This window comes from Pan paniscus, chromosome 18 (genome assembly GCF_029289425.2).
Source record: "Pan paniscus chromosome 18, NHGRI_mPanPan1-v2.0_pri, whole genome shotgun sequence".
In the NCBI taxonomy this organism is placed as follows: Eukaryota; Metazoa; Chordata; class Mammalia; order Primates; family Hominidae; genus Pan; species Pan paniscus.
In genome coordinates this window covers 65,620,340-65,635,486 of record NC_073267.2, presented here as the reverse complement: position 1 = coordinate 65,635,486, position 15,147 = coordinate 65,620,340, and the positions used below count along the sequence as shown (strand labels likewise).

General features: G+C 38.3%; 1 protein-coding gene across 7 annotated transcripts in view; it reads left to right on the top strand.

Annotated features, from left to right (window-relative positions):
* Positions 1-15,147, top strand: part of LOC100992578 (uncharacterized) — a 214,537-nt gene that overhangs the window by 35,300 nt on the left and 164,090 nt on the right. The window contains exon 2 of one of the 7 annotated variants that reach the window (XM_034940207.3): positions 7,969-8,048. The exons of the other annotated variants lie outside the window; for them this stretch is intronic. The gene's annotated coding sequence lies outside the window, so the exon portion shown is untranslated. The remainder of the gene's footprint in view (positions 1-7,968; positions 8,049-15,147) is intronic. 7 annotated transcript variants of the gene reach the window in all.

The following is a 15,147-nucleotide window of genomic DNA, read 5'->3' as shown; positions in this document are numbered from 1 at the left end:
GGTTGCGAAAGTGTTCTCCCATTTTGTGGGTTGCCTGTTCACTCTGATGGTAGTTTCTTTTGCTGTGCAGAAGCTCTTTAGTTTAATTAGATCCCATTTGTCAATTTTGGCTTTTGTTGCCATTGCTTTTGGTGTTTTAGACGTGAAGTCCTTGCCCATGCCTATGTCCTGAATGGTAATGCCTAGGTTTTCTTCTAGGGTTTTTATGGTTTTAGGTCTAACGTTTAAGTCTTTAATCCATCTTGAATTAATTTTCGTATAAGGTGTAAGGAAGGGATCCAGTTTCAGCCTTCTACATATGGCTAGCCAGTTTTCCCAGCACCATTTATTAAATAGGGAATCCTTTCCCCATTGCTTGTTTTTCTCAGGTTTGTCAAAGATCAGATAGTTGTAGATATGCGGTGTTATTTCTGAGGGCTCTGTTCTGTTCCATTGATCTATATCTCTGTTTTGGTACCAGTACCATGCTGTTTTGGTTACTGTAGCCTTGTAGTATAGTTTGAAGTCAGGTTGCATGATGCCTCCAGCTTTGTTCTTTTGGCTTAGGATTGACTTGGTGATGCAGGTTCTTTTTTGATTCCATGTGAACTTTAAAGTTGTTTTTTCCATTTCTTTGAAGAAAGTCATTGGTAGCTTGATGGGGATGGCATTGAATCTATAAATTACCTTGGGCAGTATGGCCATTTTCACGATATTGATTCTTCCTACCCATGAGCATGGAATGTTCTTCCATTTGTTTGTATCCTCTTTTATTTCCTTGAGCAGTGGTTTGTAGTTCTCCTTGAAGAGGTCCTTCACATCCCTTGTAAGTTGGATTCCTAGGTATTTTATTCTCTTTGAAGCAATTGTGAATGGGAGTTCACTCATGATTTGGCTGTCTGTTTGTCTGTAATTGGTGTATAAGAATGCTTGTGATTTTTGTACATTGATTTTGTATCCTGAGACTTTGCTGAAGTTGCTTATGAGCTTAAGGAGATTTTGGGCTGAGACAGTGGGGTTTTCTAGATATACAATCATGTCATCTGCAAACAGGGACAATTTGACTTCCTCTTTTCCTAATTGAATACCCCTTATTTCCTTCTCCTGCCTAATTGCCCTGGCCAGAACTTCCAACACTATGTTGAATAGGAGTGGTGAGAGAGGGCATCCCTGTCTTGTGCCCGTTTTCAAAGGGAATGCTTCCAGTTTTTGCCCATTCAGTATGATATTGGCTGTGGGTTTGTCATAGATAGCTCTTATTATTTTGAGATACATCCCATCAATACCTAATTTATTGAGAGTTTTTAGCATGAATTTTGTCAAAGGCCTTTTCCACATCTATTGAGATAATCATGTGGTTTTGTCTTTGGTTCTGTTTATATGCTGGATTACATTTATTGATTTGTGTATATTGAACCAGCCTTGCATCCCAGGGATGAAGCCCACTCGATCATGGTGGATAAGCTTTTTGATGTGCTGCTGGATTTGGTTTGCCAGTATTTTATTGAGGATTTTTGCATCAATGTTTATCAAGGATATTGCTCTAAAATTCTCTTTTTTGGTTGTGTCTCTGCCCAGCTTTGGTATCAGGATGATGCTGGCCTCATAAAATGAGTTAGGGAGGATTCCCTCTTTTTATTTTGATTGGAATAGTTTCAGAAGGAATGGTACCAGTTCCTCCTTGTACCTCTGGTAGAATTCGGCTGTGAATCCATCTGGTCCTGGACTCTTTTTGGTTGGTAAGCTATTGATTATTGCCACAATTTCAGAGCCTGTTATTGGTCTATTCAGAGATTCAACTTCTTCCTGGTTTAGTCTTGGGAGGGTGTATGTGTCGAGGAATTTATCCATTTCTTCTAGATTTTCTAGTTTATTTGCATAGAGGTGTTTGTAGTATTCTCTGATGGTAGTTTGTATTTCTGTGGGATCGGTGGTGATATCCCCTTTATCATTTTTTATTGCGTCTATTTGATTCTTCTCTCTTTTCTTCTTTATTAGTCTTGCTAGCGGTCTATCAATTTTGTTGATCCTTTCAAAAAACCAGCTCCTGGATTCATTAATTTTTTGAAGGGTTTTTTGTGTCTCTATTTCCTTCAGTTTTGCTCTGATTTTAGTTATTTCTTGCCTTCTGCTAGCTTTTGAATGTGTTTGCTCTTGCTTTTCTATTTCTTTTACTTGTGATGTTAGGGTGTCAATTTTGGATCTTTCCTGCTTTCTCTTGTGGGCATTTAGTGCTATAAATTTCCCTCTACACACTGCTTTGAATGTGTCCCAGAGATTCTGGTATGTTGTGTCTTTGTTCTCATTGATTTCAAAGAACATCTTTATTTCTGCCTTCATTTCGTTATGTACCCAGTAGTCATTCAGGAGCAAGTTGTTCAGTTTCCATGTAGTTGAGCAGTTTTGAGTGAGTTTCTTAATCCCGAGTTCTAGTTTGATTGCACTGTGGTCTGAGAGACAGTTTGTTATAATTTCTGTTCTTTTACATTTGCTGAGGAGAGCTTTACTTCCAAGTATGTGGTCAATTTTGGAATAGGTGTGGTGTGGTGCTGAAAAAAATGTATATTCTGTTGATTTGGGGTGGAGAGTTCTGTAGATGTCTATTAGGTCTGCTTGGTGCAGAGCTGAGTTCAGTTCCTGGGTATCCTTGTTAACTTTCTGTCTCGTTGATCTGTCTAATGTTGACAGTGGGGTGTTAAAGTCTCCCATTATTATTGTGTAGGAGTCTAAGTCCCTGTAGGTCATTCAGGACTTGCTTTATGAATCTGGGTGCTCCTGTATTGGGTGCATAAATATTTAGGATAGTTAGCTCTTCTTGTTGAATTGATCCCTTTACCATTATGTAATGGCCTTCTTTGTCTCTTTTGATCTTTGTTGGTTTAAAGTCTGTTTTATCAGAGACTAGGATTGCAACCCCTGCCTTTTTTTGTTTTCCATTTGCTTGGTAGATGTTCCTCCATCCCTTTATTTTGAGCCTATGTGTGTCTCTGCACGTGAGATGAGTTTCCTGAATACAGCACACTGATGGGTCTTGACTCTTTATCCAATTTGCCAGTCTGTGTCTTTTAATTGGAGCATTTAGCCCATTTACACTTAAAGTTAATATTGTTATGTGTGAATTTGATCCTGTCATTATGATGTTAGCTGGTTATTTTGCTCGTTAGTTGATGCAGTTTCTTCCTAGCCTCAATGGTCTTTACAATTTGGCATGATTTTGCAGTGGCTGGTACCTGTTGTTCCTTTCCATGTTTAGTGCTTCCTTCAGGAGCTCTTCTAGGGCAGGCCTGGTGGTGACAAAATCTCTCAGCATTTGCTTGTCTGTAAAGTATTTTATTTCTTCTTCACTTATGAAGCTTAGTTTGGCTGGATATGAAATTCTGGCTTGAAAATTCTTTTCTTTAAGAATGTTGAATATTGGCCCCCACTGTCTTCTGGCTTGTAGAGTTTCTGCCGAGAGATCAGCTGTTAGTCTGATGGGCTTCCCTTTGTGGGTAACCCAACCTTTCTCTCTGGCTGCCCTTAAGATTTTTTCCTTCATTTCAAGTTTGGCAAATCTGACAATTATGTGTCTTGGAGTTGCTCTTCTTGAGGAGTATCTTTGTGGCATTCTCTGTATTTCCTGTATCTGAATGTTGGCCTGCCTTGCTAGATTGGGGAAGTTCTCCTAGATAATATCCTGCAGAGTGTTTTCCAACTTGGTTCCATTCTTCCCGTCACTTTCAGGTACACCAATCAGACGTAGATTTGGTCTTTTCACATAGTCCCATATTTCTTGGAGGCTTTGTTCATTTCTTTTTATTTTTTTTCTCTAAACTTCCCTTCTCGCTTCATTTCATTCATCTCATCTTCCATCACTGATACCCTTTCTTCCAGTTGATCGCATCGGCTCCTGAGGCTTCTGCATTCTTCACGTAGTTCTCGAGCCTTGGCTTTCAGCTCCATCAGTTCCTTTAAGCACTTCTCTGTATTGGTTATTCTAGTTATACATTCGTCTAAATGTTTTTCAAAGTTTTTAACTTCTTTGCCTTTGGTTTGAATTTCCTCCGGTAGCTTGGAGTAGTTTGATCGTCTGAAGCCTTCTTCTCTCAACTCGTTAAAGTCATTCTCTGTCCAGCTTTGTTCCATTGCTGGTGAGGAACTGCGTTCCTTTGGAGGAGGAGAGGCACTCTGCTTTTTAGAGTTTCCAGTTTTTCTGCTCTGTTTTTTCCTCATCTTTGTGGTTTTATCTACTTTTGGTCTTTGATGATGGTGATGTACAGATGAGTTTTTGGTGTGGATGTCCTTTCTGTTTGTTAGTTTTCCTTCTAACAGACAGGACCCTCAGCTGCAGGTCTGTTGGAGTTTGCTAGAGGTCCACTCCAGACCCTGTTTGCTTGGGTACCAGCAGCAGTGGCTGCAGAACAGCAGATTTTCATGAACTGCAAATGCTGCTGTCTGATCGTTCCTCTGAAGTTTTGTCTCAGAGGAGTACCCGGCCGTGTGAGGTGTCAGTCTGCCCCTACTGGGGGGTGCCTCCCAGTTAGGCTGCTCGGGGGTCAGGGGTCAGGGACCCACTTGAGGAGGCAGTCTGCCTGTTCTCAGATCTCCAGCTGCATGCTGGGAAAATCACTGCTCTCTTCAAAGCTGTCAGAGAGGGACATTTAAGTCTGCAGAGGTTACTGCTGTCTTTTTGTTTGTCTGTGCCCTGCCCCCAGAGGTGGAGCCTACAGAGTCAGGCAGGCCTCCTTGAGCTGTGGTGGGCTCCACCCAGTTTGAGCTTCCCAGCTGCTTTGTTTACCTAAGCAAACCTGGGCAATGGTGGGCGCCCCTCCCCCAGCCTCGCTGCCACCTTGCAGTTTGATCTCAGACTGCTGTGCTAACAATCAGCGAGAGTCCGTGGGCATAGGACCCTCCGAGCCATGTGCGGGATATAATCTCCTGGTGTGCTGTTTCCCAAGCCTGTCAGAAAAGTGCAGTATTAGGGTGGGAGTGACCCGATTTTCCAGGTGCAGTCCGTCACCCCTTTCTTTGACTAGAAAGGGAACTCCCTGACCCCTTGTGCTTCCCGAGTGAGGCAATGCCTTGCCCTGCTTCGGCTTGCGCACGGTGCACGCACCCACTGACCTGCGCCCACTGTCTGGCACTCCCCAGTGAGATGAACCTGGTACCTCAGATGGAAATGCAGAAATCACCCATCTTCTGCTTCACTCACGCTGGGAGCTGTAGACTGGAGCTGTTCCTATTTGGCCATCTTGGCTCCGACCGATAAACTTGTTTCCTATTTGGTTGAATTGGGATTACAAGCATAGACTTTATTAACATCACCAAGTGATATCATATAGATATTATGTACCCCTTGATAATTAGGTGATGAGAAAGACACTTTCCCGTTGTTGTATTCTCTCTAAAAACCCATAACCCCAGCCTAGTCATGAGAAAACCATCAGACAAACCAAACATAAGGAACATTCTACTATTTTGTGCTACTTTGACCAGGACTCCTAAAAACTGTCAAGGTGATGAAAAACAAGAAAAGAATGAGAAACTGTCACAGATCAGAGGAGACAAAGGAGACAGGACAACTAAAGTAATGTGGTATCCTGGACTAGATTATAGAACATACAAAAATACATTAATGAAAAAGCTGGTGAAATTTGAATAAAATTGACAGTTTAATTGACAGTAATGTACCAATGTTGTGCTGATTTTTTAATTTTGACAAACTAACCAAGGTAACATAAGGTAATAACAATAGGAGCAATGAAACTGGGTGAGGGGTGTGTTATCACTGCTGTCTTTGCAACTTTTCCATAAATATAAAAGTACTCCAAAATAGTTTATTGACAAACTATCTATGCATATATAGTATTATATTTATATATATGCACTTTATTGAGTTGTTATGCATATTGAATGAAAGAGCACATATGAAGCAGCCAGGATAGTGCCTGACACATAATAGGGCCTCAAATGTTAGCTCCCTTTACACACTGGAGACTCTAAACAGTGGGCAGGTGGGAGGGGTATGAGGATTGAAAGACTACCTATTGGGTTCACTAATCAGGTGATGGGTGCACTAAAAGCCCAGACTTCATCACCATACAATATATGCATGCAAGGAACCTGCACTTGTACCCCCAAATATATTTTTTTAAACTAGTGATTTGCAAATTTAGTTTATATAAAAACCACATGGAGATGTTATGTCAAAAATGCAAACAAATCTCAGGGCCTCAGCCTTAGAGATTCTGATTTAGTGGGTCTGGAATAGAGTCCAGGAAGAGGAATTTGTAATAGGTGTCCTTCAGAGACTTTATGCAAGTGGCCTATGACCATGCTTGGAGAATTGCTGCTGTAGACTATGGGAATCCTAGAGTGAGAATTGTACATTACCCTGAGGAGGAAAATAATGGAGATAAAAATGCCTGCCCTACTTACCTCACATTGGTTGATGGGAGAAAAATATAGAAGCAAGCACTTCACAAACTGTAAGTTACAATCGAAATCATTACAGATTAATTTGGAAGAGAGGTCTGATTAGGTAGCCATTTAATATTAACTACAGTGTGGTTGAAATCTAATTTTTATCCCTGTCACCCGCCTAAAAATGTTTAGCTGCTTTTCCTGCTTAAATGCTCAGATGACCCATAGGACAAAGGCACAGTTCAACTCCTTCAATTACAGATGAGCTAACTGAAGCTGAGAGAAGAGATGTGACTGGTTCAAGGTCGTAGAGATAGTTATTGAGAGAATGGGATTAATACCCACCCTTGCAAGCTTCAGTCCAACTGTTTTTTCTGCTACCAGATAATTAATAGGTGCCACACTCAGAGTCTCAGACCTTTCATATGGGCTCTGGAAAAAGAGAATGTGTATCTGACTTATTGAGGAGGATGCCAGGAGTTTGTTTGCCTGAGTCCTGCTGACAGTTTTGCTCTTGGTCCACTGTGTTCTAGAATAACTCAGTTTCACTTCAGTGAGGTAGAATAAAAAGGGATCATCTGAACAGGAAAATGGCCCTTCATGGACAGTCTTGTATCATACTCAGCTTCTACATCCTCAGCCACGTCAGCTATGTGTCGTCAGCCTGGAAGAGCTCACCACGCCTTCACAACACTGACCAACAAATCAGGCACACTTCCCTGTTGTGTCTTCCTGAGTACCTACAGGACGATCTGAGTTCCTAGGTGGTTTCTGATACTTCCTGGGGAAGAGTATCTGGTTTTTCTGTTCTGACCCGCAATTGCAGTAAAGCAGTCCAGCTGGCTTCCCTTCTACCTTGAGCATTGTGTGTTGGCATCTTCTGGGTGTAACTGGGATCCATAGCCATAAGTATCATGTAGTGACATCCTGCCATGACACTGTCTTCCTCTCAACACGTTTTGCCTTGCCACTCTGCTGTATTGCCGCTTCCTGGGCTATGCTCTGAGAAGTGGAGCACGAGCATGCCCACTTGTTTTGTAATGCCTGTCTGTGAGTCTCTATCATTCCCTGAGATTTTGATTCCAAGATGGCAGGGGGGAAAGTAGGCTCTTGTTGTGTCTCCATTCTTTTACTCTCTTGTTTTTTTTGTTTGTTTGTTTGTTTTCTCTTCTCTCTTTTTTTTTTTTTTTTTGGTCCCCCCGCCCAAAGATGCCCTCCTGGAGCTCAGAAAGGGCTTTTACTTTCACCCTTTGTATTGGGAAATGCCCTTACTTCATAACTTATAACCTACCTACTTTATGACTTATGGTAAAGACCCCTTTACTCTGACTACTCCAAGCTTTGGACCTATAAATTCATTTTTCCTAGAACAAATCCTGTCTGTTGCAAATGAAATATATTTTAGTTTTGACAATTACTTTCCCTGAAATAATTTTTATTTCAGAGCCTATCATGAAGAGGTTAAAAACGGAGGAAGAAGGAAAGGGAGTGACATGTTGGACTGGAAATAGGAGGGTTCAGTTAAAATGTGCATTTTGAATGGTGACACCCCTCAGCTCCCTTCCTTATCCATTTGTCTTTTCTCAGGAAGCTAAAGAATGATGCGCTCCACCACAATGAGGGACTAAACAACAAAAAGGAGGCATGAGATTCAGGAAGCAAAAAAGGTGTGTAGAGAATTCTCAGGATGATGCTGAAGGAAAACCCCAGGATGACAGCTATACATTAGGCCTAGAGAGCAACCAGTCCCAACTGGAAGTGGGGGATGGAGGGCTCTAGGGCAAAATAATCTTCTGATTGGTTTTACCATGTGGAAAGTTGAATTGAATTGCTATTAATGGGTATGGTAGGGTCTAGAAGTCTCAGCAAATTTTAAGGAGGAACAATTATTGACTCAAAAAAAAAAAAACCAGTTGCACAAAAAGGAGAAGTAATCATAGTTAACAACTTAACTCAGCACTGAGTGATATTTAAATATCCAGTAAATACAAATCGAATATTGCTTTAACTAAAAAAGAAAATAGATATATTTGTGTTGGAAAAAATGGGGATAGGAAATGGATGTAAGTGAAAAATGATATGGTAAGTCAATAGTTGAACACCCAGAATTGATGAATCAAGATACAGAAGTTTAAACATATTATTTAGAAATATGAAGATAACCACAAAGAGAAACAGCTAAAATATTTGAAAATGTTTGCCTCTGGGGAGTGGAATGTAACCTCAACTTTTTTGTGTTTTTTTTTCTAATAACATTATCTCTCCAACAAAAATAAAACCTAAAATTCACCTAATAAATCAGTTTGTTTAGAAACAAATGTGTATGTATTTAAAGGCTTACACTAGCAAAAAACAAAAGCAAGCAAACCCAAAACACTTCAAACTGTACATGAACCTAATTAATATTTCACTTGGTTCAAGGCTTCTCACATTTGCTTCTCATCTACTTTTGGAAGAAACTCAGGGAGATGAGGTTTTTACGTAGTCAAACCTATGAGGTTACGCCATAGTCAATATCCTCAGTGAAGCTGACATGAATCTGTTTAGGGCTGAAAAGCAACTACTAATAGACATTGATTTTAAGCTTGTGATGATACCATCTTCTTTCTACTTTAAGTTTTGGGAAGCTCTGTTTATGCCTCAAATCTGTGATACTTTGTGGAAGTTTGCATTATGATTTTTGATATCTCCAGAGATTAGTGACATAAACTACTGAACATATGTAGTTCTAGCAGTTTTTGTTATTCATAAAATAGCAACACATTTTATTCATATTTATTTATATTTCATGATAAACAATCAGCTATCTTTGATACAACACTTAACTGGTATGATTGTTAAACTCAAAATAGTCACATGGTTTATTGTTAAATACAGACAGTGATTCCATCTTTGTGCCCTCTTGTATATAAATTGTTTCACATTTTTTTGCTTCTTGTGTGTGTAATAAAAATAGCTCTCATAACTGAGTGGAGGTTTCAGTGAAATATCCCACTGTGACATTTAATATATTTATTTCATGCACTTACCTTTGGTTCCCAGTACCATGAAATGTAGTCTGCAGGTTAGTATTCTCATTTTACATGATAAACTGGTCCTCATCGTTTACAGCTAGTGAAGCATTTGTATCTGGGACTTTTCTTTGATGAGCCCTTCAGCACGTTACTCTTCTCGTTTTCAGAAGCTCCCTTTCTTCTTCCTTCTCTGACTTCTTTTTTCCTAAGGCTCCATTTCAATCTCCTAGTCTTTGTGAGCTCTTCTCTGATGTCTCATTTGCATTTTTCCTACAATTTCTCAGAGTTCTTAACACTTTAGCAGCTTTTGCATTTCTTCAAAATATTGATATATTTGAGTAGGTATTAATAGCTAAATATTAGCAATACATAAAATTTTAATACACATAAAATTAGTAAAAATACTTTTGTGCTATTAAGTTCACATGGGTGATACTTTATTTATTTTTGTTTTTAACCTGGTTCTTAGTAAGTATACAGATACATTTTAATGTTACCTAGTAGAAATTCTAAGTTGATTTTTTTAAGATTAATAAAATCCTAGACATAATGCAATTCTTACAAATCATTATTTCTTTTTTTTTTTTTTTTTGAGACGGAGTCTCGCTCTGTCGCCCAGGCTGGAGTGCAGTGGCGCGATCTCGGCTCACTGCAAGCTCCGCCTCCCGGGTTCACGCCATTCTCCTGCCTCAGCCTCCCGAGTAGCTGGGACCACAGGCGCCCGCCATCACGCCCGGCTAATTTTTTGTATTTTTAGTAGAGACGGGGTTTCACCGTGCTAGCCAGGATGGTCTCGATCTCCTGACCTCGTGATCCGCCCGCCTCGGCCTCCCAAAGTGCTGGGATTACAGGCGTGAGCCACCGCGCCCGGCCCAAATCATTATTTCTTACCTGTCATTTGTCAATGCAGTATTTATAAATTAACAGTCATGGATTTTCACTTGAATGCAAAATGCTGGAACAGTCTGGAATGGACATGTGAAAGCCATCTCAGAGGATTACCTGAGCATCAGATGGATGGAAAAAAATAGTAGATATATGAGCAAATAGATGGGTAGATAGATTAGTCTCAGGTTTCAACTCTGTTCCTCCAAAGCATGCTTGAGTTACTCTTTCAGTATTGTGGAAGGTTAACAATGCTGGAAAACTGAGTTCTCTACTTTTGAACTTTTATAGGTATGTAACATATCAAGAAAATAAAACATTTGAAACTGGGAACTTACAAATAGGGTCAAAAACAATTATTTATTTTACAAAGAGATTTACCCAGACTCCTCATTTAAGGAACATTAGATCTCATTATTTCATATATAGACAGTCCTGAAGATGTGTTACTCCTGTAGTTTTCATTTGGGATTGATATATTTCGTCCTCCCTATGTTGATGACTGCCAGCAATTCCAGGGATTTAGTTGAATATAAACTGAACTGAAAAATATATATTTACTGAGGTGTTTACAGTATTCACCTTTGATTGTAGACTGAGTTTCTATCTGGCAATAGGCCTCTGGAAATGAAACACTGCAACATTACTGGATGTTTTCTAAAACCATTTTATCTGCCAAATTTACCAAGTGAAAGTGAACTTAAAGAACAAACATGTATCTTACCATTTAACTTATGATTTTTCAAATATGAAGAAAAGTATAGAGAATATGACAAAAACTCATGAATCTGTTATCCAAAATGCTACCATATTTTCCCTATGAATTATCCCAAGCCATTTTTCCCCTTCCTTCTGAGAAGTAACTACCGTCTTGAAATTGGTATGTGTGATCCCCTCAATGTTTTTGTGTTTTAAAAAAGCACATGTAATTATTGTAAATATATGACCTCTGGTGTTATGTGTTTCAAAATTTTAAATAAGTGTTATCATGCCATATATATCCTTTTGCAATTTGCTTTTACCATTCAGCATTAGATTTTTGAAATTTATCTGTGGAGATCTAGTTCATTCATTTGAACTAGAACTATATAGAATCTATTGTAAAACTAAGCCACTTTACTTAATTCCGTTCCCTTACTGATGATGCTAAAGTTGTTTCCACTTATTTTTGTATTACAAATAGTGCTGTAGTAAACATCCTTATATATTTATTCTTGTACACATGGGCAAGAATTTCTCTAGAGCAGTAGTTCTCAAACTTAGGCGTGCATCAGAATCACCTTCAATGCTTATTAAAACACAGGTTGCTCAGGTTGCTGGCTCCAGGACTACACATCCTTTGCCATAATATAGAAGCTGCTAAATCCAGGCTTCCACTGCTAAGAGTTCCAGATCCATGCTGCTTCTGTCATGATTTCTATCAGTCAAATATATCTCTACATGTTGCCTTTTTGCCTATGTGATGGAGCAAATGCACAATTTATTGTTCATCTCTGAACTCTTTTGAGTCTGAAAGGGAGTGTTTTTAATAATTGTAACAACATCTGACTTACAACCCAGTTCTGGATCAAAGCCTCCAGTAGGTGCCTCTGGTGGGAAAATCAAAATTACAAATCTACACCTAACAGCCAAGGAACCTGAGTCTGGAAATTGTAGTTTTTGGGATTCTAGTTTAGAAAGGTAGACTTTGTGCAGAAATGTCAAAATTAGCTAAAGGCCTTAAAAATAGTTTGGAACTACCTACAAAGCAATGATTACTTTGTTATTATTTTAAGTTTTATTTATTTATTTTTCTGTCTTATTCCACTGGCTAAGACTATCAGCACATTGTTGAATAGTTGTGCTGATGGCAAACATTTTTTTCTCTTCTTTCTTGTCTTGAAGGAAGTGCTAATAAAGTTTCATTAGGATGATATTTTCTATAGGGTTTTAAAATATGCTTTTGTCAGGTTTAGGAAATTTCCTTTTATTCTTGATTTTCTGAGGGTTTAAAAAATTATAAATATGTATACATTTAATAATACCTTTTGTACATGCAATAAGATAATGTTTTTTCCTTTATAAATGTGTTAAATTACATTAAAATATTTTCTAATGTTAGAGCAGCCTTGAATCCTTGGGATAAATTCTACTTGGTAATGATACTTTTTTTTTTTAAGTATAAATTTTTGGCTTTGGTCTGGTAATATCTTATTTAGCACTTTTGCAAATATGTTCATAAATGAGCTACAAATTTCCTTTTTTTTTTTTTGAGACAGTGTCTTACTCTGTCGCCCAGACTGGAGTGCAGTGGCACAATCACAGCTCACTGAAGCCTCAAACTCCTGGGCTCAAGCAATCCTCCCAACTCAGCCTCCTGAGTAGGTGGGATTACAGGCACCTGCCACCACACCCAGCTAACTTTTGTATTTTTTGTAGAGTCAGGGTTTTTCCATGTTGCCCAGGCTTCTCTTGAACTCCTCGGCTCAAACAATCCCCCTGCCTCGGCCTCCCAAAGTGCTGGGATTACAGGTGTGAGCCACTGCACCTGGCCAAATTTCCTTTCTAATACTGTACTTTTTCAGTTGTGGTGCCAAGTTATGTCAGTCTTATTAAAATCAGTTAGTGAAGTTGCCGTGTTTACGTACTCTCTGAAAAACTTTAAAATGATGATTGTTGGAAGTTTGACATGTTCTCCAATAAAACCATCCAGCATGGTGTGATTTTTATTTATAGAGGATGATATAGATTTTTAATGATCAATTCCAATTCTTTAATGGATATAGATCTGTTCAACTTTTCAATTTGTCATGAGTCTGTTTTGGTAAGTTATATTTTTCTAGAGAATGGTTCAATTTTTATGTTTCCAGTTATGGGTATCAAGTTACTCAGCCTGTTCTCTTGTGATTTAAAAAAAATGTCTATTCTATCTGTAATTATGTCACCCTTTACTTTCAGATCTGTTTTGTTTATGCTTTGTGTTTTTCCCCCATGATTAGCCCTGATTACAAAATAGTTAATTTCTTTTAAAAAGCAACTTTAAGATTTGTTTCTGTTGTTTCTCATTTCATTAACTTCTGCTCTGATGTTTATTTTTTCATTTCATCAACTTTCTCCTAATATCTTGAGTTGCCTACATCATTAATTTTCAATTTTAGGATTAGTTCATTTAGCTGCACACATTTTGAAATATAGGGTTTTCTTTGTGGATCAGTACTAAATATTTTATAATTTTTATTGAGATTTCTTCTTTGACTCATAGATTATTTAGAAATGCATTAAAATTTTCCAAATGAAAAATTCTTAGATAATGCTTTGTTATTGATTCCTAAATTTACTATATTTTGAGTAGACATCTTGGTTTGTGGGATATTTTATTTGGTAGTTTTTAAAATTTTTCTTTGTTCTAATATGTGTTCCATTTTTGCTTGAAAAAAACATTAGTTCTCAAAATGCTGGATGTAGTATTCTATATAATTATTGTCATTGCATCAAGTCTCTTAATTGGGTTATCAAATCATTTATAGTCTCACTTATTTCTGGTCTTTTGATCTATCTGTCATGAAGAATGGCATGTTAAGAAAATCTAATATGGTTGTGGATCTTTCCCTTTATCTTTTTAATTCTGTTTTCCTTGCATATATTTTGGGGCTGTGTTGCTAAATTTATATAAGTTCAGAATTATTATGACTTTCAGTAAATTACTCTTTTACCATTATGTATTCCTAATGATACTGTACTGTTTTTTCTTTAGGGTTTTTTTCTGCTTGATATTAATATAAATGTACTTTGGTTAGCATTTTTTCTGATGCAAATTTCCCCATCATTTATTCTTAAACTTTCTGTGTCATTCTGGTTTAACTGTAGCTCTTAGAATTAGCATATAGCTGGATTTTATTTGGAAATCCAACCCGAGTCTTACGTGTCTAGTATTGAAGTTCTTTCTTGTTTTAATATCCATGAAATGAGACATATCTTAATGATTTTGTTGTTGGTGTTTTACCAGTTTCTTACCTCCTCATTGTTTCTCACACTTCATCTTTGCTCTGGGTTCAATTCTGTTTTTTCCTGAAGTACATCCTTAGGTAGTTCTTTTAGCCAGGGTATCTGAATGGCTTGCTGTCTCACAGCGGCATTCTCTCTAATCAACGTTTCAGGCAGGTAAAAACTGCTTTACTGCTTTGCTGAGCTGGTGGGTGGAGTTTTCATAGTTGACAGCAGATAATTGCCAGTCTGAGCAGCCCTTCAAGGGCCTTTGTTTTATATGGAAGCCTCAGTTCCAGCTCCTCTCCTCCTTCTACCCCATAGGTGTCCAATCTTTTGGCTTCCCTGGGCCACATTAGAAGAAGAAGAATTGTCTTGGGTCACACATAAAATATACTAACACTAACGATAGCTGAAGAGCTGAAAAAAAATCACAAAAATGTCTCATAATGTTTTAAGAAAGTTTACAAATTTGTGCTGGGCTGCATTCATAGCCTTCCTGGGCCGCATGTGGCCTGCAAGACATGGGTTGGACAAGCCTGTTCTATCCTGAAGCAGCATTTCTTGGCTTGTGTGGGTGGTGGAATCCCAGCTCCCAGGCTCTAGGACCTGTTCCTAGGTTTGAAATCGCCTCCCCATGCACTCCCCTACTGCCCTGGCTTTATGTTCCCATTGTATTCCCATCACCTGGGGAATTCTCACTTTCTTTTAAGCTTAGCTATTTGTTAAATTTTGGGAGGGTAAATATTTTACCCAGAAGTCATATGCGTGTGGTGTTAAGAAACAGTTTCATATTTATTTAGAGCATCGTATGTGCAGAATTGGAATCCTAACCTTCTTTACTAAACACATTTGTTTTTATTCCCAGTGTGATTTCCAGTTGAACTATACCTTTGGCCATATT